At 46.6% G+C, this 27,136-nt stretch overlaps 1 protein-coding gene across 1 annotated transcript in view; it reads left to right on the plus strand.

The window, feature by feature from the left end:
- The first annotated feature begins 296 nt into the window (after positions 1-296).
- The window catches only part of CTBP2 (C-terminal binding protein 2), a 130,324-nt gene continuing 103,484 nt past the window's right edge, over positions 297-27,136 (plus strand). The window contains exon 1 of the mRNA XM_053948514.1: positions 297-396. The gene's annotated coding sequence lies outside the window, so the exon portion shown is untranslated. The remainder of the gene's footprint in view (positions 397-27,136) is intronic.

Here is a 27,136-nt window from a genome sequence, read left to right on the forward strand (position 1 = left end):
AAACCCAACCAAAAAAAAAAAAAAAAAAAAAACCAAACAAAAAAGGGAAAAAAAAAAAGAGCAGGAAAAAAAGAGGAAGAAGGAAAGGGGGGGGGGGGAAGAACGGCCCTCCCCCCCAAGTTGCAATTAGCATCCTCTCCACTGCTGCTGCGGGGCTCCGGTGCCCCCGTCCGCTCCCGGCGCGGCGGCGGGCGGAGCAGGAGAGCGGGGAAAGGGGGGGTGGGGGGGAAGGATTAAGTTTTTTTTTTTTTTTTTTTTTTTTTTTTTTTTTTTTTTGTGCGGTGTGCGAGCGGGTGGCGTTTTTAAGGTGGATCTCCGGCTAGCAGAGCCCGGCGGTGGATGCGGGAAGGGATGCGGCGGTGAAAGCGGCGCGGGGCTGGCGGCGGCCGGGAGCAGGTAAGGGAGCGGCGGCGGCTGCGCTTCCCGGCGAGGAGGACAAGGGAAAAGCGAGGACATCTTTGCTTTAGTCAGCCTCACCGGCGAGGGGGACAGAGGAGGCAAAAAAAAAATTAAAAAAAAAAAAAAAAAAGAGGAAGGGAGGGTAGGTGGAAATATGATGGTGGAGGGAGGCGGCCGCGCAAGTTGCGCGGGTGGGCGCGGAGCGGCGGGGTGAAGTGGGAAATCTTTTGTTGTGCCGGGCCCCGCATTGTTTACTTAGTGCCGAGAGCCGCCGACAACATCTGCCGGGGGATTAACGGGGCGGCGGCGGCAGGAAAGTTTGGGCAAGGGGGGAACCCCGCGGTGCGGCGCGGCCGATGCTCCGGGGGACGCGGAGCAGCCGCCGTCTTGCGCTGCGATTTTAATTTTTTTTTTTTGGGGGGGTGGAATAGTGTATTTAGTTATTGCCCCTTTTTTTAAAAAATCTTAATTTTAGGTAGATTACGGGGGGGGGGGGAATTTGGTTCAGTATTTTTATTTTTTTTTAATTTCAATTTTTTCAAAAATTATTTTATTACTGCTGAATAACCGCGCTCGCCCCTCAGTCACTTAGCAACTCTCCACGCTTCTAACCCGCGGAGGTGCGCGGTGTCCGCGGGGCCGCGCCTCGCTCCTTCCCTCCCACCTTGTACCCCTCCGCCAGAGCTCAGAATAATTTCCCCACTATTTATTTATTACGTATATTCCCCCCCCCCCCCCGATTTGGCCATTTTAAACCCTTCCCTGGTATCACCAGAAAGGAAAATCAGAGGGGGTGCGTGGATTTAGGCGCTGAGATTGTTCTTTTCACACCCCTCTGCCCCACGATAAAAAAAAAAAAAAAAAAAAACATTTCCCCCCCAAAACTTGCAGGACTTGCTGAGGGGGAAAGAATAGCCTTTTGTCCTGCCGAGGGACGTGCCCCTAAGGTAAATCCTGGCTGGAGCTTAGCGCCTGGTACTTTGCCGGGTCCCAGGGCTCTGGCTGTGCTGGGGAGGAGGAAAGTAGGAGATGGAGATCTCAAAGTAGTAGAAGTAATTTCTTCTTTCAGCTACACTTCTGCGCTGCCTTTGAATTGCCTGCGATGAATGTACGTAGCTGTAATTGAAGTACTTTAATCATTCACACTTGATTAAGTATACCGTGACCAGAGGAGAGGAATACACACGGCTCCCCAGAACGGGAGGGATGGGATGACATTTTAATCCTGTGTTTTAAAAAACATTAGTGGGGCAGGAAAAGGAGCGATCGGCGGTGACGGTTCGGTGTAACGGTCCCTTGTTTCCATACAGATGGTGCCTTTCCTTCGGGATGAAATCGCAGTTATTGCAGATATTTGGGGAGGGGGGGAGGAAGGAAAGGCACGTACTTTTCGGTTTGTTTAAGCAGAGTGAGGAAAATAATGATAGACGAGATGCCTGGTGACAAAATGCTTTTGTTCCTGTTTCCATCAGTGCATAAGGGCGCCGACCTGCTTTAGCATTCTTTAAAGGTCTCTCTTTACCAAGGAAAATTGAAGACGGTCTCATTATAGGAGAGTGTGTTTGGAATACTATGAGGTATTTATGAATTCAGAGGTGAATGTTGGATCTCAGACATTTCAATTACGCATCCTCTAGTAAAGAAAAAAAAAAAATATTTGTAGCGATGTGTTCTGTAATCTGTTACTTCCATAAAGCTGATTTGTGCTCGAGCTCCGGAGCTGGCTGAGGGAATGGGTCCGTCCACGGGGCTCGAATCTTAAACAAGGATTTCTGTTCTTTGCCTCGCAAAACTTTCTGCTGCAGGGGCAGCCCGAGGTTCCCATAAAAGCGATTGTTTGGGAAACGTCAGCTATGGTCAGTATTTTTCTGGAAAATCTGGCGTTGTGAATGCAGGGTGGTATTTTTAGAAAGGAGCTTTTTATTTTTGGAGGCGTTTGTGAAACCCACCTGTTAGCCATTAGGGGGGACAGAGGTTGGCTTTCATCGTTTGCAAGCCTGGGCGCATCTGGGGGCTCAGGGCTGTTCCTCACTTGATCCAAGCTCTCTCCAGTCATGGGCAATCAAAATATCTTTCCCTTTCAAAGTTACAACCAAGTGTTTCTAAAGCTGAACAGAAAATAAGGTGGTTCAGTCAGAGTGGTGGCACTCTTCTGTGTTTAGGAGGACGGATTGCAGGAGCATTTGACTCTTCCTTTCCCTCCTAGAATTTCAGACTGAGATGCTTCCCTGGTCCAGGGTTTTATTGTCAATTTTATAGTGTACAAATCATAGATGACATTTTCTTGCTGTCAGCTTTTTAAGGTAGTTTTCCAGCCCACGTGGATCTGGGGGTTTGGCTGGCAGGGTGGCTCTGGAGCTCGATGCCCTGTGGAGCTGCCACCCCAGAGCCCCTTTGCTGACAGCTCCCTCTCATCCCCCCTCTCCTCTGAGGGCAAAGTTGTGCCCTTCTTCCACTCCTGCTTTTCCTAGATGGAAAGCACTCAAAGGAATTTCCCCACAGCAAGAAGTGCAGCACAAACTGTCATCTTTAACGCTGGCATTTCAGTACACAGATTTGTCACTGGGGTCTGGTGATAATGTTCCTTGTATCAGAAAAAAACATCAGCCTCAAAGTACGAGGTCCCAGGCATGGGCTGAGAGTAACATACTGATGCCTTTGGCCAGAAAAGTTGATTTATCCGTCAGGCTGGCTGCAGTTCAAATAAAACTTCTTCAGTTCAGCTGACTCTGGCAAGAATGAAATATACTAATAAAAAAAAAAAAACCCTGAATCTGGGTTTGCCCAACCATTCAGAAAAGGTAGGTTAATTTTCCCTGGGTGTTTCCCTGTAAGTTTCCCTGGCTGTTCACTAGCTGTGGGAATTGAAAGAGACTTCGTGTTTAAAGCAGAAGAAATTGAAAAGCTGCTCGGAGCACAGCACTGGCAATTGGCAAGTGTTTTGTTAAGATCTGGTGGTTGATGCTGTCTCATAAAACCTGATGGATGTCACATTTACTCCTTACATAGATCTAGTGAGTGTTCCTGTCTTCGCTTTGTATTTTGGTTGTGGTAAGTTAAAGAAGTAAGGAGTGGAGCTTCTGGTGAGCAGCTCTTCAATTTGGGCTGATGACTTACACCTGCCTAGAAATTGTTTTGGTTTTTTTTTTTTTTTCAGATCCATCTGTCCAGCTGTAAGGGTATTTAGATTATAGACTCTGAAAGGAGAAATGGTCAGGGCTCACAGGTGAATTAAAGGCTAGATGGAGAGGGTGCAAGATGATTTTTGGGGTCCCCTCTTGCAGGGAGCACTGAAACTTTGGAGGGGAGGTTTTGGCAAGTCACTGCAGGTTTTGCTCTGGTTACAGGGATAACACAACTGTTTTAGGCAGGAGTTGGTGTTTTCTCCATTGCTGTTTGTGGTGCTGGAAGATGTAACTTGAAATGCAGTTTGTCACACCCAGTATGAGGATGTAATTCTAGAATGCAGCCTGTCACGGTCAGATATGCCTGGGCCACCTATCATTCCTTATGCCATGTTCCCATAGTTGGGTTTTTGCCTCCTTCTCCTTTGCCAAAGGAAACAAGATAAGATTTAGGTGAAAGCATGAAAAATGTCATGACCATCCTCTGCAGCAACAAGGTCTTGGAAACCAAATCTTCTCATTGTACCACCCACATATTTTCTCCTTCTGCTGTGCCCCGTCATGGTGAGGAGACTGAGATTTTGGCATTTTACCAGGGAGTCACCACATAACGTTCTGTGTGAAGTCAGCAGGAGTTTTGGTGACAGAGCACAGAAGAATCAGTGCCACTTGTTTAGTTCTGCAATGGTGCTTTATAAGGGTGCTCTCCCCTTTCTTGCACCATGAGCCCCAGAGATTTTTTAAGAACCAGCAATAAACATCTGGAGCTTTTTAGTTTTTGTTTCTTCTCTCTGAGGTGATAATGCAGGTGGAACATTGGAGTTTGCTTTTTGTTGGACTTGATCTGCTGAGGAGGGAGCATGGTGGTACTGTGTGGGAAGGTCATGGGGGCCCTCCCACCAAAACTTATTTTTTTTTTTTTCCTCTGTAATGTTTTCATAGAATCACAGAATAGTTTGATTTGGAAGGGACCTTAAAGCTCATCCAATTCCAACCCCCTGCCATGGACAGAGACAATTTCCATTACACCAGGTAGCTCAAAGCTCCCCCCAGCTTTGCCTTAAACTCTTCCTGGGATGAGTGATTTATTAGAGCCTGGTTATATGATTTGGAACTTCCATAGGATTATTAGAAAGAACTACAGCTGGAATAGTTTGAGGGGAAAAATGTGTGGTGGAAAGTTTTGCACCTGCGTGATCTGAAAGTCAGTGTGGGTGGGATGGAGTTTGCTTTGCCTGGTCTGAGGTCTGTAGTTGTGTCCTGTGTCAGGAGAAGCGTGGTGAAGAGCAAGGGCAGTGTTTTGGGGGAAAACATCAAAGCTGGGGTGCTGCAGAGGATGCCCCAAAGTGCTGTGTGTGGGTCGCTGCCTCCGTTCCCATTGATGGTGTGACTCTGGGTGTTTCACATGTTTTATCCAGTGGGAAGATGAGTGTAGCTCCCAGAGCGTGGGTAAGGAGCTGCTGTCAGACCCCTGCAGCAGCTGTGGAGGGGGCTCAGCACGCTTGGAACCAGCTTTGATGGGCCCACCAACCCTTCCCTGAGGTCATCGGTGCTGCTGCCTGGTGAGGTTGCCAGTTTTGGGGGTTTTGATGGGACTTTTTGCCCATCCTGAAATCCCAGCCAGGAGCAGAGCATGCTCTGGGGGATCCTGGATGCTTGTCCCTGCTCTGTGGTTTTCCCAGGGCTGGGCAGTCCCTGGAATCCCTTTTAGAGTCCCTGTGCTCCAGAGCTGGCAGGAGCTGTGTGTCCATGCATGCCAGGGTTATTTGGGATAATTCAGCTTTGTTTTTCACATACATGGTCTTCCAGGCTGGATCAAGGTAGGCATCTTGATAGGCATCCATAAAATCCCATCTGTTCTGAGACTTCATGTAAGATTCAAATAAAACCCGAGTTACCTGAATGCATCAGTTGTAAATTTTAATTATTAATGATTTGCTCCTCTAGCCTTATCTGGCAGTGATTTCATGTATCCTTTGAGCCAATAAAAAACAGTGGTCCTGCTGAAAGTACATGCCCTGTGCTCTTTTCCATCCCTCCTGATGGAAGTAGGTTTTATATAGTTTAAATAAACCTGCTTGGTTGTTGAGTTTTGGGTTCTGCTTCACCCAGGTCCTCTCCACCAGCAGCAGGAGCAGTGTGGGATTAGGAAGGATCTTTGCCACCACAGTGGCCAAACCAGGGTTTACCAAATCCCACCATTTTTTTGGGCCTGGGTGTAGAGTGCAGGGTTCCTTGGCTGGGCGTTTTTTGAGGTGCTGTAGGAGCCTGGTGGAGCTGATTTCCACAGGAGTTGTGCTGCAGTTGCTCCTGTGAACATTCACTGGTGCAATGTTGACAGACACTCAGCCACTGTTTCTGTGCAACAACACACACCAATTATTACAGAAATAGACCCCTGAAGCAGGCTCGGAGGGAAAACGTGGGGATTACAGACACAATATTTACAAAGAGCCAAGTCTTTAATGAGACCAGGAATAATGCAGATGGATTTTCTGTTGCTAAATATAACAGATATGTAATGGATGCTGTCTATCATCTTTTTTCTTTTTTTTTTAGTGATCCATTCACACTGAAAAAAAAAAAAAAAGAGGAGCTTGTGTGCTGAAGAGGTTGGCACAAAATTGTGGGATATTCCAAAATTAGCCTGGCTTTTGGTTATTACTGTAATGCCTATAAACACGTGGCTCTGCAAGGTGTGAGTGACCCTGGCTGGGAGCAGGAACGAGCCCCTTTGAAATGCTGGTGGCCTTTGGGATAGTAACAGGTGTACAAGGAGTGCAGGATTGGCCCCAAAAGAGGCAGAGGGAAGAGATGGAAATCTGTAAATCCAGTATTTTCCATGCAGCTGGCACAGTGCTGGAGCTGGTAACATCATTGTTGGGGTAGAAAATCAGCAAAACCAGCTGCAGGGGTGTGGGGAATGTCCTTTGCTGGGGTTTGCTGGACAGAAAACCCTGCAAATAAATTCCCTTATAAAAAACAGCTGAGGCCAAATAGAAGAGATGCTCGTTGTACCTGTAGTCACACAGTGTCAAGTTTTTTGTCATTTTTATGTTGAAAACCAGGTTTTCCTTGAGAGGGGATGTTGGAAGGAAGCAGTAAATTAAGCAAAGTAATTAAGCTAAATAGTAGATGTTACATTTAAAAGTTGAGAGCCTTAAGCTTTGCTGTGATTAGTTGTGGATGAAATTAATTTCAATTCAATATCTGGAAAAGAAACCCTTTTTCATTAGTTTTCATTTTCTCATAGTTCTCAGAAGTTTCATGATCCTGCAGCACAAGCTCATGTAGATTTTTTTTATTTGCCACTTGTTTGAGATATTCCCTTTTTTTCATACAGAAATGGTACAGTGAAGCATCAAACCTGGAATTAGGGTGTCCTAAAGCTTAAAACTGGAATGAATACCTGTGCTGACTTCAGCTTCACCCTTTGCTGGGGTGAGATCTCGCTCTGGTCTAGCCACAGGCAGTGAGGTTGTGGCCACTGATTTCTGTTGTGGTTGTTTCTGAAAAAACTCAGTTGAATGATGTGTCAGGAGGGAGAATCTGGTCAGGTGTCTCTTGCTTGTCTGTTCCACCTTCACCCATTCCCATCCCAGCTGGGGCTCTGGGTTTTTTAAGGTGCTGGCTGCCAGATTGGGGTGCTCCAGCTCAGACCTTGTCTGCACATCCAAGTGCCTGACAGGGGAATCAGTAGCAAAAACCAGAAATCAGAGCTTAAGGGAAAGGGATGGAAAGAGAAACTGTGGCTGGTAGTGATGAGAGCAACAAACAGTTCTGTAAGATATTAGAAATAAAACTGGGTTACCATGTGAGGTTAATAGAAAAATCATAAATATTGCACTTTATGATGGGGAAAAGTAATGATATGTTTAGTCCCTGTGAATGTTGTGGTAGAAGTGAATGTTGAGCAGTCACTGCAGTAGTCAGACCTTCGTGCTATCAGCCCTGGTACCTCTCACTGAAGAGGTTTACAGAGTTAACTGAGCCACTAATGTGTATTTTTTACTAATTCTTGAACTACTGAAGAGTTCCTGTGAAGTGTGGCCACGCTCACCTTGTGTTATTCTAGAAAAGCAGGAAATGGGCCAGGCTGAGCACCACAGACCTGTCAGCTCCATGTGAGTCCTGGGCAAGCATTCTGAGGATTTATTTGATGATGGAGGCAGGATGGTGATGCACTCAGTTCCCACTGGCGTGGGTTTAGGGGCAGCACATCCTTGAGAACCAACTTTTCTTTTTTCTCTTAAAGAGCTCATGAATAGGATTGATAAAAGTAACTGAGGAGGGTTTGTTTCCTTAAAATTCAGCAAGAAATGCAGCTTGGTACAGCAGCATTCTTTGGACTGGGGACGTGCAGAGCAACTGGCCAAGCCTCAAAATCCGGTGGTAAAACCAGGAATAATTTCCAAGCAACCCTTTCCAGAAGCCTTCCTGAACACTCATTTTTGTCCTCACTCTGCTTAATGTTTGAGCAAGCTGTGATAAGGCAGAGAGTCACCGCAGCTGGAGCTTGAAATGTCACCAAGACTGGGAGAGTGGTAAATAACAAACAGGAGTGACTGCTGCTGACAGCAATTTGTATTGCTTGGCTACAAGCAGGTAATATTTCTCAGATGGCCAACTGTAAATTCCTCTATCTCAGAGCAAACAACTCGGGCTGTAGCTCCAGGATGCTGTCTGGAGAAATCATGTCGTTATGGGGCAGCGGGGAGTCACGAGCCAGCACCACTAATAAGATATTATGGCCAAAGGTCTTGTGTGCTCCTTGTCTGTGCTGGCAGGTGGCTGCCAGGCTGGAGGAGGGACGTGGCAGCCACCCTGTCCCTGCTGCCTGTCCAGGAGGGGCTGGGGAGGGCTGTGGCAATGCCAAAGGAGCCAGGAAGGGATGCAGGGGAAGGGGCCAGGACCTCTGTCTGCCTGACTTATCCAGGAGAATGCTAGAAGGTAATTAATTTAAGGGAATTAGTGTTGTCACTGGGAAAAGAAATTGAGTAATAAGGAGTTCTTGGGTCTAGCAGGCAGAGTTTTAACAAGACCTGAGAGCTGGAAGGTGAAGCCAGGAGAAGAATGGAGCTAAGGTCTGTGGTTTCAGCACTGATGGTGGTGGAGGAGACTGCTGAAGGTGCTGGTGATTTCTCCACCTTTGGAAATGCCAAGTTCAGGCATGTTTGTTCATTGGAGTGACTGAGGCTCAAGCAGGGATTGATTTGGGTAAGTTAGTGTCCAGCATGTCAGGCTGGAAAATCACAGGGGTCTCTTCTGACCTCAGAATCCACGAAAGCCCATCCTTTAAATGAGAGCATCTAGGGATTTGCAGATCCCAAGCATCAGCATGACAGATTTTCTTCCTGAGGGTGACTTGCAGAGAGGAGACCTCTGTCTGGAGGGGGAGGACAGGACCTTGAGCACTCAGGAAAGATCACAGGTTCCTCATTTCCCACCATTTCCTTCAAAAATGCCTTGTATCTGTCACAGGGATGATTACCTCTGTGCCAATACCAGGTGCTTGGCACGGGGTGAGAAGTTCACAGGGACAATATTGGTCCATTTTGTGGCCAATGCCTGGGTCAGGTGAGAGTTAATTTAGGTGCAGGAAGGAAATGAGGGAGGGAGGGTTCCTTTTTCTGATAGTCACTTGCTATATCTGATTGTGCAAAATTTAGTCAAGCTCCCAGCCAGCTCTTGGTGACCATGGTACATCAGAAAACTCTGCCCCTGGTGAGAAACCTATGAGCAGAAGAGTGAAAACTGACCAAAACAGATCAAATTCAGATGTAAGCATTAATTGTACATTGCTGGGGTAGTGCTAGGAACAAAAGCAATGCGTTTGTGTGCATGTTTATTTTCATTTTGAAGTGGGGATGTCCAGCTGGATGTTTGCAGGTTTACTCTGCTTTTAGGTGAGTTTGCAGGTGGGTCTGCCCATCTCATCCATCATTCATGGAGGAAATCTGTGGGATTGCTGGGCTCTGGTCCGTGTGGTGCTTGAGTATGCAGGAGCTGTTATGGCAGGAACATTGTTTCATATCCCTTCTGTATGTGTGTATATCTTTATATATCTGTATCCACCTGTATATCTACCTCTGTATCTATGCACAGAGGTTTATCATGCCCATCTCTATTTAAAAATACATATACAGAGGTCTATATCTGCTGGGTTTACACTGGGTTTTTAGATCTAGAAGTCAAATATGTTAAAAGCCAGTGGCAAAGAAAACAAGGAGTGGTAAAATGTCAAACTGACAATGTTGATTGGTTTATTTGGCTGCTTGAGGTGTCCCTGTGCTGTCTGATCTCTGGGAGAGGAGCTGGAGCAAAGCAGGAATTTGTTGGTGCAATTAAAAGCAGGACAGTGAGATGGGCTCACATGGTAACACAGCCTTGAATTAAGGACATTTAAATGTTTGCCTTTGTATGATTTAGCTTAAACAAACAAACATTAATCTCATTACTCAAGCAAATGAAATAAACCTTTAAGGCACTTAAACCGTGCCGATGGTAGGTGTCTGTCAGAGCAGTGAGACCCATTTCTGCACAGGGCATCTCCTCCTGCAAGTAACTTACTCCTGGGTGTAAATGCTCACAGCGTGGGCAGCAGCTCTGGGGCTGGTGGAAGGGTCCCACAGCTGCTCCTGAGCTGGACCCACAGGGATCATCAGTCCAGCTCCTGGCCCTGCAGACACCCCAACAATCACATCCCGCCTTGTCCCTGAGAGCGTTGTCCAAACGCAGCCTTGGGGCTGTGTCCGTGCCCTGGGGAGCCTGTTCAGTGCCCCACCACCCTCGAGGGGAAGAACCCTCTCCTAATACCCAACATAAACCTCCCTCAAAACATCCTCCTGCAGTTTGGGAATGGCTTTGGCCTGGCTGGCAGAGCCAGGGGCACAGAAGGTGAGAGGTTTTGCTGCCAAGCACCAGGCACTGCTCCCCGTGCTGGCACAGCCACGTCGCTGTGCTACTTCTTCATCCTTTCATTATAAAAGATGGGATTGCAAAGGCCCTTGTGGGGAATGTAATAAACCCCCCTAATGCTGTCACACACAGCCATGGTTTCCTGTGTGCCACGTCCTTCCATCGCTCTCAGAGTGTAATGGATGTGACAAACCTCAGCCTGGAGACGTTGGGGATTTTCTTTTAAAGTGTCCTGTGGACTGCACTTTCTTTAGAGGAGAATATAAGGATTTTATTAGCTTGGGCATGCCAGGCTAGCCCGGGAATTTTCTGTTGTCTTTCAGTTGGATTTGTTTGAGCTTTGGTTAGGCAGGGAAATGACTGAACTACATGTCATGTTTATAAGATCAAGAGTACCTTGCTATTTTCACACAGATCTCTTAATAGAGATTAAACACAAAATAAAGCAGAATGCATCAACAGTGATATTCCCATAAGCAATATTGTAACTTGTATGCAGTGTAATTATATTTTGTACACTTGCCAATTAAGCAGTTACGCTTTAGAGAAAAAATTACTTTCAAGAGATGGAAGAAAAGTATTGCAGTAAATCAAATAAAATATACATGGGTTAGAGGGTTTCGTGCACGCAGCTGAAATGTTAAAATTTCCTGCTGTGTTCAGGTTGCAGTGTGCGTAACGATGCTCCGTGTCCAGTAGGTTTTTTGGTACTTGAAAATAGCAGATAGAAGGAAAAAAAAGTCATGAAAAATACATTGCTTCCTGGGCAGGATACGTACCACGTAAAGCTGAGATGTTCAGTCGGTCCTGACCTCCATCCTCTCTCCTGCTGAGCTCCTGCCAGGTACCCCTGCCCCACAGCAGGAGCAGGTGTGGTGCCAGCTGGGCAGACACCCCACAGCTCATGGCCACTGCAGGGTCACTGCTGCTTCACAGACTCGGGGAATCCCAGAGTGGTTTGGAAGGGAAGGGACCTAAAGCTCATCCCATTCCACCCCTGCCATGGCAGGGACACCTCCCAGGCTGCTCCAAGCTCCAATGTCCAACCTGGCCTTGGGCACTGCCAGGGATCCAGGGGCAGCCACAGCTGCTCTGGGCACCCTGTGCCAGGGCCTGCCCACCCTCCCAGGGAACAATTCCTTCCCAATATCCCATGTAAATGTCTCATCATCACCCCATCTCCACGGATGCTGTGGGGTTACCAGGATGCTCCAGGTTTCTGGCCGAGGTCAGAGCTCAGCAGCCCCAAAACCTCCCAGCCCCAGAACCTGGAGGCCTTTTGTGTTCTGCTTTGTTTCCAAACCCCGTCTAACCCTGCTGGGAGTTTCCCTGGTACACCATGTCTTTCCCTGTTGGCTGCTGCAGAAGGAAAGGGCACTGGGAACAGCGTTTCCATAACAAACTGATGTTTGGCTGTGAATTCAGTGGCCATCCTTTGGAATCTCTGAGACCCCCAGCACTTCATATCTGCTCTTAGGGAGTCATGCAGGTGTTGGCTTGTGTGAGTGATGCCATGTTCATGTGCCACAAGCTAAGTGCCAAAACCCTGAAATAACCTGCACAAAAGTGTACCCAGAAACTCTGGTAATTCCCTGGGAATTACAGGAAACTCTGTAAAGTCATAAGGAAGTTACCAAGGTACTGATACTTGCTGAGCAGGCACAGAATCAGTCCAATAGCTGTTTAATTATGCTTCCTAATGTAAACTTTGTGCGAGGGGAGTGTTAGGGAGTTTAAGCTGCCGATAGAAATGTGCTAAGAGGTCTTTATTTGAGGGTTTCAAGACATTTTGAAGAGCATCAGGTTAAATGAGCTGGCCAAGACTATGGTCAGCTTGGATAGGGCTTGGAGCAACCTGGTCTAGTGGAAGGTGTCCCTGACCCTGGAAGATGATCTTTAGACCCCTCCCAAGCCAAACCATTCTGTGCTCTGTGCTGTGTGTCTAAAATGGATGAGAGCCCTGTGGCTCTTGCTCCCCATCAGCTCTGGGAGCCTCTGCTTGTGTAAAATCTCTTGTGGATTTTTCATCTGAATCACTAAATGAACATTTTCAGGTTGAAATCACAGCATTTCTTTAAAAATCACTTTCCATCATACAGTGTTAGGAATCTATCACTTGAAATGCATCAAACAAATATATTGAAGTAAAAAAACCAACCCTCAGAAAACTCAGGTGAGGTCTGCTGGGAGGTCTGCTGCAGGCACTTCCCGAGTTGTGGCTGGTGGCCTGGTGGCCATCCCTCCCTTGCTGAAAGCCATGGCATGTGTCGGGCTCTGGGACCTGTGCTGAGCTGCTCCTGCCTCCCTGCACCAACACACGGCTGCAGCCTGGGCTTGGGAGGGTTTCCTCATGTTGTGATGTGTGCTGTGGGGGGGAAATCATCTGTCAGCAGTTTAGTGGTGGTCCTCGTTGAAGAATACATCAGGGTTTGCAGTTTAATCCCCTTTCACCTGAAGGGTTTAAGCAGCCAGACTAGCTAATTTAAAAAATGAAATAAACCACTTTCCAAGTGGCTCTGCTGTCCCTTCCTGAACTCTGTAACACACAAGCAATCCTGTAGGTGAGATGAGGGAATCCAGGTGTTTGTTTTTGAGGTGTGGCTGCGTTGGTGAGGCACAGGGCTGGCCAGGGGGGTGCTGCTGGAGCTGTGTGAGCAGGGCTCTGTTCAACACCCTGGGCTCCCACACCTGCAGCCTTTGGAATGAGCTGGGTGTCCTCTGAAGTGCCCATGTCCTAACTGGGAATGGCTGAGCCTGCCTGGCGTGGCTTATGGTTTCTCTTTTTCAAACCTGCACATTTTCAAAGGCTTACCAAAGGTGTTTGCATGGAAAAACTTGTCACGGGGGTTTTGTGTAAAGATGAAATAAAGCAGTGAAATAAAAGAAAATGATGCAGAGTAGGGTTACCAGCTGCCCTCCAGCTCTGTTTTCCTGGACCCTGCCTTGCAGTTTCACATCCCCATATGGGTTGTGGCAGCTTCTGCCTTCCCCAGCTGCGCTCTGGGGAGGATGAGGATGTGCTTGGGCGGGCTGCCACTCACCTGCTGGGATTGCTGTGGGATTCCATTCCCACTCCCACACATTTCCACACCCGTGGTGGGTCTCTTACCTCCTCCCCTCTGATGCTGTCCCTTTGCTGTGTTGGATACACAGGGATGGTGTCGGGGCTGTTGTTGCTCCCCCCTTAGCCCTGAGCCTTTGCATCCTCAGGAGGCTGGCAGCCGAGGCAAGTTTATTTCTGTGGGTTTATTTTTAGCCTGATGCTGCTGGCCATCACTCCGTGGTCTGATGGTGTGCAGCAGTGGGGCCGTGGCTGTGGGTTGGATTGTTCCCCTGAGGCATTTCCCTCACTCATCCCTGACCTCCATCCTGGTGGGAATGACCACCAGGTTCTGTCGCTGCCCACAGCAGGGGTGGGGAAGTGCTGAGGTTACAGGACAAACTGCTAATTTCGTGGAAGGCTAAATAAATGTTCACCCCACATTGTCCTGTGTGTTTACATTTTGTGAAGGTTTCTTGCCTTTCTACCGACTTTGTCACAGATTGGTTCCTGGATTTATTTGTAGCTGCATTGCTTGCAGCAAGTTTAGGGGAATTGTCCCGGTTCTAAAATCATCTTTATTTTTTTATATAATGCACTTCATTGCCTTAAACTGTACTATGAGTCATACTAATAAAAAGTGAGTCTAAATTGGATTTGGCATCACTTTTTTTTACCAACCTAGCACAAAAAGGCCTACCTTCTGCTCAAGATGCAGGACTTTGGTCAAGTTGAAGAGTTTCCTTGTTGTAGCTTCTATTTATCAATGACTCATAACCTTTCCTCCTCTCTCTCCCACCATCCCAAGCCTCTCTGATAGTTTTAATTTGAGAAGAAATAAACCAAGGTATGCTCTGAGTATAAGGAGATGATTATCACAACAGAATAATTACGTTTGGGTACTTGATTTGATTTGTTAGCTGGAAGATTAGTTGGAAAGCAGAGAAAAAAATGAAGGCATTGTTGACTGCAGGAAGTTATTTATGAGTTTTTACTTATGTTTAAAGGAATTCCCCCTGTGACTTAAGTAGCAGTGCAATTTATGGCCTCTCACATTGGCTAGCTGAATAAATAAATAGAATAAAGGCAGGAAGAATAAAATGAAATGGTACCAGGTTTTGTGGGTGTAAAGTTTCTGTTGTGGAATGCAGGAAAAGAGATGGCTTTCAAAAACCCAACTGGACAAATGAACAAAAGTAATGCCCGTGTTGCATCAGAAGATCAAGATCCCAGCATGTTCTGCATTAATTACGTTGTGGCTGGAGAAATGTTTACATACTCACACTGTTTGGAGTTTGTGTTGTGGTTCTGTATTTTTTTCCATAACTATCTTAAGGTATTATTCCTTCCATGGCCGCTTCCCCCATTCCTGCTTCCACAAATCCAGCAAACAGCATGATCCAGGAGGGGGGAATGGTGTCTGTGCTGGACACCTAACACTGAGAGCTGCTGGTGCTGTTCATTGTGGTGGAGATGGAGGAGGATGGGGGTCTGCTGGCTTAGGAAGCTCTCAAGGAGTGAAGGGGCTGCTTGGAAGTGGGGACAGGTTTGGGCAGGACCGACTCCTGCAGAGGGGACTCTGCAGTTGTCATTGGAAAGCTCACGCTGGGACCTGCAGAGAAGGCAGTCTGAGGGCAGTCAGTGTTTCTCCTGCTGCTGTCACAGCAGACGTGGGGCTGATGTGGCCTCTCCGTGGGCTGGTCTCCCGAGATGTGTCCCTGTGCCTGGGTTGCTCACATGGCAGAGCAGAGCCTTCCCAAGGAGGCTTTTAGCACCAAGCCTGCGTTATCACTTGACTGTTAAATCTTGTCACTCCATACTTGGTGTTTTTAAGGCATGTCCTGGGTCAGCAGGGTGCAGTAAAGTGGAAGTAAAGGCAAACCTCCTGCTCTGGCTCAGAAAAACGCGGGTGACGAGTGCGCTGATTCTGTCAGAGGAAATCAGGGATGTTCCTGCGCCTTGGAGCGGGGATGGGAGGCCAGGCCCTGCTCTCTGCCACGCTGCCGTGGTGATGCTGATTTACACCAGCTGGTGACATGCTCCAAAGTTGTGTTTCAGGGTAGCTCAGATGTGGATCAGACTCACTGTGCTTTTGGGAAGCCCACTGGGCAGATTTCCTGCCTTTTCCAGGTGCCATGTCCTGCACTGGCTGTGCTTGGGGAAAAAATGCCAGACAGAAAGCAGCCTGCTGACATCTCCCAAGGCTGCCATTCATGAGTATTAAACCTTCAGGGACTGAAGGTGTTCTCCTCAGGGGAATGGCCTGCCTGCAAATGCTGCATGGACAGTGTTTGGTGGTTGGTTCCTCCACTCATTCCTTGGAAAGGGAAGGGAGTCCTGCCTGAAGTCCAGACCATTTGTCTTTATGGACAAAACCTGTAGGAAGACCTTATGGAGATTTGGAAAGTAGTGTGGACTGGCTGAACTTGATTTAAACATTAAGAAAGTTTAACTCGTGCTCCCCGGCAATCCAAAGGGATTGGTGGGACTGGACTCCATAAACCAAGGGGGATGGACATAACCAATGCTGAGCTGGTCCATTTACATCTCAGGTGTGTTTGGTTGTTCTTGTGTTTGTGTGTTACCACGTATAAAAGCAACTGGGTTCACTGAGAAGCAGAGACAGAACACAAATTCCTTGCTATGCCTACCCTGCAGTTGAGTGTTGGTCAAGGACCTCTTTCCATGTGCAAGGAATGGGAACAACACTGCCTCAGCTAGCCAAAAGAATCTTTGGTTTTTGTGGGAGCAGGAAAAATGGTTTGGATGGGATAGAGAAGGTGCTGTGCTGTCAGGTGCTGAGTGCCCTCACCTGGGAAGACGATGCCATGTCATTCAGGGGGCTCAGTGAAGAAATGAGCTTCTCCATGTGGTGTGAGTTTATCCAGGTGTGGTGGGTGTCAGGCCGGATCTCCTCTGGTGGCCTGGCTCTCTCTTCTGCAGGAGATGTGATTTAGGGAAGTGATGGGAGGATCTCTGAGGGGCAGTGACTTACGGTGCATGCTTGAGAAATGCATGGAAATGGATGTGCTTTCCTACGGTGTTCAGCTTTCCCTGGCTGTGTTTAAAGAAGGTTTCTGACACTGATCATCAGTGTTGTGTCAGCAGAAGGTATTGACAGACCCATGAACCAGAGAGCAGCTGTTCACCGAGGCACTGTGCTTTGATATTTATGTCACGAGTTCCAAAGCGCATCTTTGGGAATCCCCAGAAATCTTGGTCACCAAATCTTGGTCACCCTTTGCAATGGTTGGTGGAGGGAAGGAAGGGCACTGGTGGAAAACGACTTTGTTCCCCTTCACAAGCTGAACCCACCAGTGTGTTTTTTTCCATGGTGGATGGGTAGTATTAGAGGATTTTTAAGCACTGAGTATAAGCTTGAAGACAGCCAGATTTGGTGGTGATGGTGATTTGTGTCACAGTGGCTGTGCTGTAATTGGCTGTGTTATGCACCAGAAAGTTGAGAAAGCATTAGAATAAAAATCTTTCAATAAAGTGCAACAAATTCTCATCATTAAGAAGTAACTATTGTGTATGATGTGTTGAGTAATTACGGAGTACAAGGAAGATTTGATACAGGAATTATAGCTTAATCTCCTGCTCTTCATTATGTTTTCCCTTTGGAGGTAGCAAGAAATGGGAGGTATATTTTATTTTCCAGTTTGAGTGTGCTTGGTCAGGATGGCCTTGCTTTTAATGTTGCTTCACGGGGGAGAATTTACAGTGGGGATTTCCATTAATGCTAATGAGAATTATGCCTGTGCACTTCACTGGCCTGGTGACAGAGGGAGAGAAATAATCATTAAATTCTTTGTCTTTAAAAAAAAATAAAATAACCCTAAAATGTCCAGTATGTCAATGGGGAGCAACTGGGAATGGGAGCTGCCATAGTTTCTGCACTTAATCATTCTCTGGTAGAAAAGGGAAAGAAAAAAAATCCAGAAATGCATTCTAAGTGGGGTAAATAATGAATAATCTAAGGATAGATATTGTGATTATAAAATAAAACATACAGGTTGCTCCTGTAAAGTTGTTGGAAATGAGTTGCAGTGGGTTTTCTTTATGTGTATGATTAACACACTCTCCCATTTAAAGCCATTACGGGTAGTGCTGCACTTGATTTAAAGTAAGTGCAGTTAATATTTTTGGTTATAAATTTCAGGCGTGCCGGTAAGAAATCATCAAAAAGTACAATTCTTCATGTAGAGGGAGCACAAATCCATATTATTGCCCCTAGAGAAGAAGAGGTTCTTCTCCTGCAGCTGGTTGGGAAGGGCTGGTTGTGCGCTGGGGAATTAGAGCGAGCACAGAGTTAATGGGAGCTGTTGTGACACATCTTTTGTAGGGGAGTCTATCGAAAGGGAGTGAGGAAAGGGCTATACCTAATCAGTATAAATGTCAGTAGCATATTTTAATAAATTCTTGATTTTGCTTGGACTGTTTGCAATTGCATATTTAAAAGGAATCTGCCATCCCCTTTCGAAGGTATGTGACATTTAAAAGATCTGTAAAGAAGATTGGTTTGACAGCTTCAAATTACATTTGAAAGAGTTTTTTCCTTTCAAAACAGAAAATGAATACTTCCTATTCTAAATGTCACTGCAGAGACATAAACATGTTTAATCAAATTATATATTTAATTTATGTAAAACGTAATTTTTTATTCATGCAAGAGACTCACTTGTTACATTTATACCATCTCCGAAGCTTCGGAAAGTTGGTGAACTGATGAATCTCTTGAATAAATCACCGCTCAGCAGTTTTTCAGATCCTTCTGAAATAGCCTTTGGCTTGTTGTTGGCTCTCCCACATCCAGCTGGGGTTGCCATTCTGCCCTCATGAGCACAGCTGAGGGGTTGGCTGGGTCTTTCCAGGGTGAAGGGAGCAACTCCCCTCCCTGGTGGGGTTGGAGTGGTGCTGGTGTTGGACTTGTGTCCTCTGGCACGGTTGTCGTGGTGAACCAAAATGATGAAGCTGCTGGGCCAAAACTCTGAAGCTTCTCCCAGGGGAAAGGAGCAGCTGTGGGATGTGGTGCTCTGCGCTCCACCTTTCACGGCCTTCGTGTCAAGGGCGGATCTGTGGAGCAGCCCTGCAGGTCTCCAGGAGCTGAGGAGCTCTGGTGCTGGCAGGGATCAGGGTGAGGAGCAGGGTGAGGAGCAGGGTGAGGAGCAGGGTGCTCCCCTGGCTGTGCTGCTGTGCGGGAGCTCTCTGGAGCTGCTCCCTGCTCATCTGTGCCCCTGCCAGCAAAGCCTCCCGGGCTGGGGCCAGCAGCACATTGCAGGGCAGGCTGCTTCTCAAGGAAGGATGGTGAGCAGGAATCCTGGGCAGGTCCCCAGAACAAAAAGGGGAGTGTTGTCCCAGCCTGCTGTCACCAGCTGTGTGTCATCAGCTGGTGTCACCCGGCTCAACATGGATGGGCATCCAGTGGCTTGGGCTTTCCTGCAGAGAGAGGAAGCAGTTGAAGAGGAATCAATGTCAACAAACATTGGGAATTCAGGGAATTCAGCGGTTTTGTTTTGTTCCTGTTTTCTTGTCTGCAAGCTGCATGGATTTCCTGGGCAAATCCAGAGGCTGAACTCATGCCTGGCCCAGAAAAGGCTGGGACTGTGAGGTTGTACCTGCTGTGGTGTCAGTAGAGCAGGGCTTGGCAAACCTTTGAGGATGCCCTGTTGTGTTTCTGCTATGTGACCAGCAGCCTGTGGGTGAGCTGGAGGCTGCTGTGCAGGTTCTAAAAGCCAGGAGTGTAGTCATGTTTCTGGAAACCTCTGAAGGGGGTCAGAGCAGGTCCTGCAGGCTCCTCTGCGGAGTCCTGAGCTGGCAGTGGAGCAGTTTGCTGGGACACTGGCCTTGGAGCACAGTCTTGGTTTATACAGCTCCAGTGGTACCATCCTTTTCCATTTTTTGACCTCCTCAGGAGCTGTAGATGGTAGTTCTGGTTTAACTGTTCACTGACCAGGGAAAAGTCACAGTACTGGGAGTTAATTGCAGCTCTCAGGCTGTGCACCACTGCCAGGCAGGTCCTGCTGGAGGGCAGACCTAGACTAACATAAAACCTTGGGATACATCTTAAAGCAGAGTCTGGTGGTTTATTTGGTAGATTCCTGTGTACTCTGGAAGGTGCACAGTGAGGGCAGAGCAAGTACACTCAGCATGGATGCTGGAGGGGAAGGCTCAAAAGCCTGATGGTCCTCAGGTAAATCCATCCTCCAGCAGGAAAACTTGCAGGGCATCCTTCACCTAAGATACCTCACGTTCTCCATATCTAAAACTTCTCTGTCCTCCTCGTGCTCCAGCAGTGTATTTGTATATAATTATTCATGTAGGACATGGCCAAGCCAGGGGACCTCAAATGAGAGTCTGAAATGAGTCCTGGAGACTGCTCCGTGTAGACGTTGTGGCTGTCACAGCTCTGCCCATCAGGCCTCCCTTGAAAAGGGACATTTTTCTTGGGTAAACATAAATATGTGAAAGAGTTTGGATCTTTCAGCTTTTTTTTTTTTTTTTTTAATAGCAAGAGGGGTTGAGCGAATGAAGTGATATTGACAAAGCTATAATTTCACTAATTAGCCAGCTGTCATCTGTATGGAAAATGACAGGGAATATTTCTTTCCTGGTCTGTAGTTTACTTAGAAGGGAAAATGTATCTCTCTGAAGATACACGGGAACTTTCAGCTTGCTAAAAGCCTTGAACGTGTCAGACAGGGGGAGGCATTTGACACCTGATCCCTCAAAGTGTCCAAGGCCAGGGTGGATGGGGCAGGGAACAGCTTGGTGTGGTTGAAGATGTCCCTGCTCACTGCAGGATGGGCTGGACTAAACAGCATTTAAAGATCCCTTCCAACCCGAACTCTTCTATGAATCTATGTGCATCTTTTTGAGATTCCAGAAGGAGCTCCTGAGTGCCCCCCTTGCATTGGCCAGGTACCAGAATGGTGCAGGAGATAAGAGAGGAGTTTGGCTTTGCACCTGCTGATGTAAAATTTCCTGATCTTGATTTTCTCCTTCCCTGGGGTTTTGAAAGCACCTTGCTCCAGGGTGAGGGACACCAGGCTGCCATGTGGTGGGGTCAAAGTGTGGTCTGAAGGGTTTGTCCTCTGTCTCTATCCTAACATCAGTCTGGAACTGAAACTGAGGCTGGCCAGATGGATTCAGAGTGTATTTTGTATTTCTATTTTGTTTCATTAAAAAGATAAAAGCCTTGAAAATAGCAATGTTTATAGTTCAGACACAGTAGATTGGTGTGGAGATTTTGGACAACAAAGAGTAGCAAACAGTAGAGATTTTCAGTGTATTCCTCCTTTATATTGTAGGGGAAGTGCACAGTCTATAGTTTTTTTATTACCCATTTCACCATGAAATATGTTGCAACATTAAGTTGTATATTTCCATTGAAATATATGGCAGGAATAAAATTCCAGATAAAAGGTAAGTATTTGACATTCTGTATAGTTGTTGTCATGCTGTTAAAATAACACATTGACTACTAACTTGATATGAGACAAAGATGAAGAGGAAGCTGTGTCAGCAGGAATTTCTGAGGAACTCTGTAGTACCGACGGCGCTGCCTTCACTCGCTGTCCCCTTCCCCTGGAACTGCAAAAGCAGAGGTTGCCCTCAAATATTAACATCCTGAGAACTTCAGGGAAATAATCCACCCTGCCTCTTTCAAAAGAAAATATACTTACAGTACATTTCAGCAAAGCATAATGTTTAAAATTTGTTTTCACCCTGCATGGGCTCTGCTGTAGAGAGTTTAAATCTAAAATTAGAGGAAAGTGGAGGCAAAGTGCAGTTAGCTGAGTTAATAAGATTTCAGGAGATTGCAGTGCCTCACTGGCCAAAGCCCTAATGCTGTAGAGTGTAGGATTATCCCAACTGAGTCAGCTAAATTAAAATAATTTTAATTTAATTTTCAATTTAATTTTGATGTTGCAGTATATATTTTATCCATCAGATGTAATTGCTGTCTTTAAAGCTTTTGATGACCCTACCATCAATGGTCTTTGTCTCTTGTCAGGACGAGTCTTGCAGTTGCTGTACTCAGTGCAAAGCAGCCATGGCAGAGGTTGCACAGAGCAGCTGTGGCTGCCCCTGGATCTCTGGAAGTGCCCAAGGCCACTTGGAGCAGCCTGGGACAGTGGAAGGTGTCCCTGCCCATGGCAGGGGGTGGCACTGGATTATTTCCTATCATCCTGTGGTTCTATGAAGGGGCAGTGAGGATGGTACGTGGGGCAAGCCTGGCTCACCTTGCAGCCAGGCAGGTCAGGAAGCTCCTGCCAAGCCCTTGTGGCACCTCTGCCACGAGAGCTGTGAGCCTGGAGATCACCAACACTATTTCCAAGGTGATTCTCTATTAAAATACTAAAGTACTCAGGGACTAACAGGTAGGAAATGGTGCTCTGCCCCAGTAGCAGTGCTGCCCTGCCTTCTCTGATCCTTTGGCCATCCTGTCCTGGTGGTGGCAGGACACCACCCTGAGGTGTGCCAGCATCATTCTTTTGGCAACTTGGAACGTTCTTTCCTACCCACAGCCTGTGCATCCCACTGTGAGTGTCCTCCTGTGAGCATGTCCCCTGAGTGTCACCCCCTCCCACTGCCCATTGCTGGGATGGCAGGAGGAGGTGGCTCAAGCCCAGCATCGTGGGCTTGCTGTCTGAGCACCAAGGTGCTGCACAGCGTTTTGACACCTGGGATTTACTGTTTCTATGTGCTTTGAGGTTGCACTGGAGTTCCTGTTCGAGTGCCAAGGTGTGGTCCCAAAGCAATGAGCAGTGTCCCAGCTCTGCTGGTGGGGAGGTCACTGGGAGGGTTAAACCCACCCTGCTGCAGAGCCCTGCCTGGAGAACCTACCAGGGCTGCAAGGTATTAAAAGCTCCTGGAGATAACACTTGTGACAACCTAGCAGCAAATGGAATAGCATGGTAGTAAATTAGATTTTTAGTCAAACAGAAAAAAATGTTCATTTTCCATTGTAATGACAAACTTGGTTGTTTTCTTTTTTTTGCACAATGTGTTATTTCTTCGCTTTTCATACACTCGTTTCCCGTGCTATTTATAGATTTACATGTGTGCAACTTGAAACCAGTCAGTTTGAAATGTTCTAATCTCAGATTTTCCATAAACATTCCTGCCTGTACTGAGACCCCTGTGCACCGAGTTTATGAAAACAATCCCCTCTAGGCAGAGATTTTTCTAATTCCCTGAATATAAGGGGAGAAATTTATAATGAAGTGTTGGTAGGACCTTTGGTATAATGTTGTGAATATTTCTGTCTACAGACACAGGAAGGATTTGCTCTCAAGCCTTTTGCTGCATAAAGGATAATTTCACATTCATATTATTGTTTCTGTAACTAAATTTCATGGAAAACGTGCTTTTAAATATGTGAAGAGTTCTGCTGTGACAACATATACTTAAAATGCCTCATTCAATGTGAAGAATTACTGCAAAATAATTGATTCTGCTCAAATGTCTTCTCTTAAGCAGGTTTAATGTTCGGTATAAGAGGCCTTGTGAAGTGTTATTTCAGATGCACACACAATAATATTAAGTTATTTGGCTTTCTCCCCATATGTTAATACTTAAAGTCTGGCCTGACAGACATTAATGTTATTAAAGGGCTTTGCAGAGGAGGCCATTGCATCATTGCTGCTGCTGCTGCTGTAATCATGACAAGTGTGGGATGTGCAGGTTGGGAACACCAGGAGCTCTCACAGAATCACAGAATGGTTTAGGTTGGAAGGGACCCTAAAGATGATTTACTTACAACCCCCTGCCATGAGCACAGACACCTTCCACTGGATCAGGTTGCTCAGAGCCTTGTCCAGCCTGACCTTGAATGTTTCCAGGAAGAAGCAGCCACAGCATCTGGTCTTGCAGCCTGGCAGATCACGAAAAATCAGCTCATGTCCTCGGGTGCTGCCAGTGCAGAAGCACTGTTTTCCAGGCTGCTGGTCAGGTAAATAATGAAAAAATCCAGGCTGTGTCCTGGGTTGTCCTTACGAATCAGCTGTGGATTTATTCTGAAGTCCTTGGTGGCTTCCAGGTATTCTGTTGTCTGGAGTTTCCTCTTTCTCCTGGGTTTTTTTTTTTTTTATTTCTGACAGTATGTTAACAAGTTTTACTGTCCCTCTGGAATGTTTAATGTAATAGGGGCAGTGAGCAGAGTGGCTGGTCCCCAGACCTTCTCTGGAGGCTGCTGGCATTCCCATCATCTGTGATGTGTGCCTGCAGTGTCTGAAATGCTCCGAGTGCCCTCAGCAGTTCTGGGCCCATGGGAAGGGGTGATGTGGCAAAGTGAGGAAAGCCTGAACATCCTGGCAAAGCACTGGCAATGAATCCATGGGAGAGCTGGGCTGCAGCCTGCACGGGGCTGATCCCACCATGGGTTTGGCTCTGGGTGAGGTGGTGGTGATCTAATTCCTTCTCTTAGTGGGAGCTCTTGTGGCACTGATGTATCAGACTTGAACTTCCTGGGGAGTCCCAGTGGACAGGAATCCTAAATGCACCTAAATGCAGTCTTGATGCTATTCCCACCTTTCTGGAGTCAGCTTCAGGAGACTTTGGCTGCTTCTGGCTGGAACAGGACCATGGCTTGGTCACTTCAGCACCTCTTCAGGCTGCTTTCAACAGCACTTAGAAAATGTTAATTGAAAACAGCATCTGTGCATCTTACCCCAGGCTCCACTTCTGCACTCCCTGAGTGCTCCAAATTACTGCTCCCATCTCCAGGGGCTTCTGCTTGTACAGGGATGCTGGAGGAGGGTGTGCTTAGAGAACCTTTACAGTAATTCAGCTCCATAATCATGTGAAGAGGTCAAACTGGGATCTCTGGATCTGCAGCTGTGAGTTGGTGCTGCCAGTGCCGAAAGCAGATTCTTTCTGTTGCTTCCAGGGTTATTTTTTAGCTGTCATTAATTGCTCTCATCAGGGACTTTTTACAAGGACATGTAGTGGTAGCACAAGGGGGGGTGGCTTCAAGCTGGATGAGGGTAGATTTAGATTAGATATTGGGAAGGAATTGTTCCCTGTGAGGGTGGGAGGCCCTGGCACAGGGTGCCCAGAGCAGCTGTGGCTGCCCCTGGATCCCTGGGAGGATTGTGAACACCAGGCCTGTCCAGGGCCAGGCTGGATGGGGCTTGGAGCAGCCTGGTGTAATGGACGGTGTCTCTGCCCATGGCAGAGGGCTGTAGGTAAATGATCTTTAAGGTCCCTTCCAACCCAAACCAATCTGTGATTTTGTGTTTGTGTGATTTTTAGGATGACCTAAAGGAAAGGGTCTTTAATTTTGGTTCTAAAGCGTATCTCCCTTGTCAAAGAGAACCTCAGAATTGCTTACCTGCCTTTACCAGTTCAGAAAACATCTCCTTCATCTAAGCTGAATCTGAAGACAGCTTTTAAAAGGTATTTCTCTCATGACAAATGATTTTCCTGGCACCGAGTGTTCTTCCCTTCCGCACTGATGCTGCCTCCTCGGTTTCCTACTCCAGCATCCCCGCTAGCTGCCAGGCTCCAGGTGCAGCCCAAAACCTGATTTTTGGATGCTAAAATCCTTGCATCAGGTGTATGAAGTATCCATGGCAAAGGGCCCCCTGGAAGGAAAGGTTTGCAGCAGGAGCCGGGAGAGATCCGTAGCCATGGCACTGCCACTGTAACGTGGTGTGAAATCCTGTACCCCCACATGACATTTGGGGAAAAACAAGTGATGCAGCAAACTGACATTTCCCCCTTGGTGTTTGCTGAGTCCCTTCTGCACACACTGAAGCGTGGCTGGTGCTGGGAAGGCAAACGGGGTGGGAAAATAATAACAGCGATGGAAATCATGGCTTGGAAAAGGTAGAAAAACACAGGGTGGCATTGAGGGGGAAGAGGAGGAGTTGGGAAGATCATGCCAGACCCCTGTGTTGAAGGAGACCCCATCTGCAATACCCAGCCTGGGGGGATTGTCCTTCCCAGGGCCACACCCCAGCCCGAGGTGCTGCCCCCAAGCCTCCCCAGGAGCGTTTCCCCAAAGTACTGAACTCATGTGTTTCCACCTCAGACACCAGATCAGGGGAGAGGAGCATGGAGATGGGTGTGCCAGCCAGGAATGGCACTGGGAATGGTGCTCCTCCTCTCCTCTGCCCCTCCTCAGGCATGGGAGTGCTGCTGGCTGCATCACCTCGTTCCCTACTGCCTTTGCAGAGAAAGTGCAGTTTTATTGAGCATTAGGATTGAATTCTTAACTGACTAATCAATTTTAGTAGTAAGTTAAAACGCCTGGTATTAATGGACAACTGCAACCATTAATCAGGGTTACAGTAGATTAACAGTTGTCAGCATTTATGCTGATGCTGGACGGATTGCACTCGCCAATTCCATATTTTTCTGAACGTGGAACACTCCAGCTTTGCTCCTATTGATTATTTTCTCCCTTCCTGAGCTCTCCTTTGGAATCACAAGCCTAACCCACGTCGGTATATGCCTGTTTTGCACACTTGGTTTCATGTCAAAAGAGATGGAAAAGGTTCATTTGTTCAACTATTTGACTGTTTAATTTGATGGAGGATGTGGCTACACCAAGACAGAGTGTGTTTAATGAAACTATTTAACCATCTCTGTCAGCTCCAGAAATCGTAAGGCGTTAGTAAAATATGATTCAAGGAGTTTGGGGGAGGTAAATAAGAAATACTCTTATGATTCACTTAGAAAATCCATCTTGTGTTTTATCACAGTAAGCAGTTTTTTAAGTCAGTGAAGCAATTTCTTTTTGTTTAAAACCAACCAAAATAGAAATGGGTCTTAAACCTTCCTTGGTTTTGTGAGCATTCTTCCTTCATCCATTTTATTGGGATATTTTTCAGATTGAAGCTTGGATTTCCAAAATCTTTTTAGTCCACAGTCTTCAATTAGCTGATTACTATAGATTATATTCATACACTGGATACCTCATCAAGCTGTCTAATAGCTGGATCATATTGATTGTCCTTCAATTAATCACAGCCCCTATTTTCATTTATCAAACCTAAAATACATGTAATTAACTCTGAAGTGATATAGCTCACCGTAAAGTGATTTTGCTACTGCTGTGGAGATAACTCAGTAGATTATACTAATAGGAAATGCAAGTTGAAATTAAATTAATGGTATCGTGTCCATCACAGAAGAATAATTAAAAAAACCTAAAAGTGAATGACTTTTAGGGAGGAATGCTTTGTAACAGCAGATGCAGATGTTTGTTTTTCTTATTTACACCTTGGGGTCTTGCCATCCTTGAGCTTTTGAACAATTGCCATCAAGTTTCCCAGAGGAGATGCCAGGAATGTCCCTGGTTTTGCAACAGGAAGGGAGAGGGGACAGAGAAGGTGCAGAGTGACTAACTGCAGGTTTTTTTTTTCCTATTAATGAGCCAGTTCATGACAAAAAAAAAAAAAAAAAAAAGCTACCAGATGACATTGTTTTGTTTTCAAAGCAACTTTTTTCATTTGAATGTAATCTCTTCTTCCCCCCGTGCTCATACTGAAATTGGCTCAATGTGCTTAATTCCGTGACAGACTGAATTGTAATAAATAATATACACTATCCCCAACCCAGCTTGCTGCAATTGGCATGGTATTTATAACAGCCAGGCTCCCAATTGCTCATCATGGCTGAGACTTGAAGCTGCAATTTTATT

The sequence above is a fragment of the Vidua chalybeata genome, chromosome 8 (assembly GCF_026979565.1).
Source record: "Vidua chalybeata isolate OUT-0048 chromosome 8, bVidCha1 merged haplotype, whole genome shotgun sequence".
NCBI lineage: Eukaryota > Metazoa > Chordata > Aves > Passeriformes > Viduidae > Vidua > Vidua chalybeata.